Raw genomic sequence first — 2,492 nt, 5'->3', positions numbered from 1 at the left:
TCCTTTCTCAACAGTTTCAAGGAAGGAAAGGGAATTGTAGAAGCAATGTTAGCAATATTATCTTTAGGCTAAGGTTTTGGGCTACTTTGCAGTAGTCAAAGGGGGCTTAGGAAGAAGAGCAGAGAATATGGGGTCAATTAGACTTGAATCTTATGCATAGTCAAGTTTCAAAGGTGAGAGCACTATGTTGTTTTTCTTCCTAATGCTGCCCAAATTATAATTTTATTTATTTATTATTTTTTTTTTTTGGCCAGTCCTAGGCCATGAACTCAGGGCCTGAGCACTGTCCCTGGCTTCCTTTTTGCTCAAGGCTAGCACCCTGCCACTTGAGCCACAGCGCCACTTCTGGCCATTTTCTGTATATGTGGTGCTGAGGAATCGAACCCAGGGCCTCATGTATACGAGGCAAGCACTCTTGCCACTAGGCCATGTCCCCAGCCCCGAAATTATAATTTTTTATTTGTATGATTACTCTATCGATCTCCCCTACCTATTAGAAGATGTTTGGGTGATGAATTCCTTTTTGTTGTTAGAGGAAAGGAGGAGAGGTTATTTTGTTTTATTTTATTTTTTTGTTTTGAGATAGGGTCTTACTATGTAGTCCAGGCTAGGCTTGAACTCAATGTCTCCCTGCCTCAGCCTCTCAAGTACTGAGATTACAGGTGCATGCCACCAAGCTCAGCTGAGTCACAAAATATTTGTTAATCATTGCTTTAAGCTTGCACCTAAGATGGAACTTGGCTTATACTAAGTGTTCAGTAACCATTTGTTTAAAGAACAGATGGATAAACTGGGTGTGGTATGCCTGTAATTCCAGATACTCGTGAGACTGAGGCAGGAGGATCATGAGTTTGAGACAGCCTGGGAAACATTGAGTACCAGGACTGGGGGTTTATTTAACCCCACACCCACCCACAAAGGGCCACTTCCCCACAGCTTGTGATTTCAGATTCCCACCTCTTTAAGATAAGGATCCTCTGACATTCAGGGAATTTGAATTGACCCAAATGAGGGCCTCAATAGCATGCTTCTTGTTCTGAACCTTATTTAGTGCAAGGTGAGGCTGATGTCCTGGCCAAATGTGAACCCTGGCCACGGTTCCCTGGTCCTTCGCAAAGGTGCCCTGCATGGAACCTGTACAGGAAACAGCACAAGGCCAGTAAAGAACCAGGGCTGTCTCCCAGGTTCTGTAGGGTGACCTATGGACACAGGCTGTGTACAGTAAGGAGGAGGCTGCTGGTAGCTCACGCCTGAAATCCTAGCTACTCAGGATACTGAGATCTGAGAACTGCAATTCTAAGCCAGCCTGGGCAGGAAACATTGTGAAACTCTTCTTTTCAGTTAGCAAGCAAAAAGCCAGAAGTGGAGCGATGGCTCAAAAAGTAGAATACCAGCCTTGAGTGAAAAGCTAAAGGACAGTGTCTAAGCCCTGAGTTCAAACCTAAGTTACACACTTAAAAAGGGGGGAGGGGAAAGACAAAAGAAAAAGAAAAGGAAGTTGCTGTTTGTTGCCATTGCACATGGGGTTCTCACCAGCAAAGGAGCCAACAGCTTAACTGGTTGCAAATGTTCTTTTATTACAGAATTTTTTTAAAGCAGTCTTTAATTCTTCGATTTATTTATTTATTTATTTATTTATTTTGAGCAGTTTTACTCATCGGTATGGCCAGAGGATAATCTGGTGATAAAAACCTGTGTGTCCACAGTTCATTCTCCTCTTTAGAATGGATAAAGGATTGTCCCAAGGTCAAGCCTGGGTATTGCTAATTTGTTCTCTTACAATTAGTTATCTCTTAGGTGTATCTTCATTTCTCACTCACCACCACCCCTACACATTTGTATATGTGTGCAGGTTGTGGGGCTTTGAGCTGTCTCAGAGCTGTTTTGCTCAAAGCTAGCAATCTACCACTTGAGCCACACATCCTCTTTGAGCTTATTGGAGATTAATTGGAGATAAGGGTCTCATGGACTTTCCTGCTTCAGCTGGCTTTGAACCATACTCTTCAGGCCTCAGACTTTTGAGTATGAGCCATCAGTGCCCAACTCAAATGCTATTAACATGCTGCACATTAAAATCATTGGAAAGATTTTTAGGTTTTGGATTTTTTAAGTTTTTTTTTTAATTTTTTCAGTTTGGGTAAAGAGCACAGACCCTACAAATTATGTCACCCTTTTGGGGGGGTTGAACTAAGGGCCTTATGCTCTGGCTTTCTACTCTAGGCTAGTTGCTTACTATTTGAACCATACCTCTACTTCTGGCTTTTTGTTGGTTCATTACAGGTAAGTCCCTCAAATATGTCTATCCAGGCTGGCTTTAGAAGTTCCTCCTGAGTAGATAAGACTACAGGAATAAGTCATTGGCACCCAGCTAAGTTTAGCCATTTTGCATATACAGTTTAGTGTATATTCCCAATTTTATGCAGCCATAACAATTATGTAGTTGTGTAATATTTTTTAACATTTTAAAAGGGAACTGAATTTTGAGAACATAC

General features: G+C 41.7%; 1 pseudogene; it reads right to left on the bottom strand.

Moving 5' to 3' along the window:
* Positions 1–1,414: 1,414 nt before the first annotated feature.
* Positions 1,415–1,566, bottom strand: LOC125347422 (annotated as a pseudogene).
* Between the last annotated feature and the right edge of the window lie 926 nt (positions 1,567–2,492).

This window comes from Perognathus longimembris, chromosome 2 (genome assembly GCF_023159225.1).
Source record: "Perognathus longimembris pacificus isolate PPM17 chromosome 2, ASM2315922v1, whole genome shotgun sequence".
Taxonomy (NCBI): Eukaryota; Metazoa; Chordata; class Mammalia; order Rodentia; family Heteromyidae; genus Perognathus; species Perognathus longimembris.
This window is presented reverse-complemented; position numbering and strand designations above follow the sequence as displayed.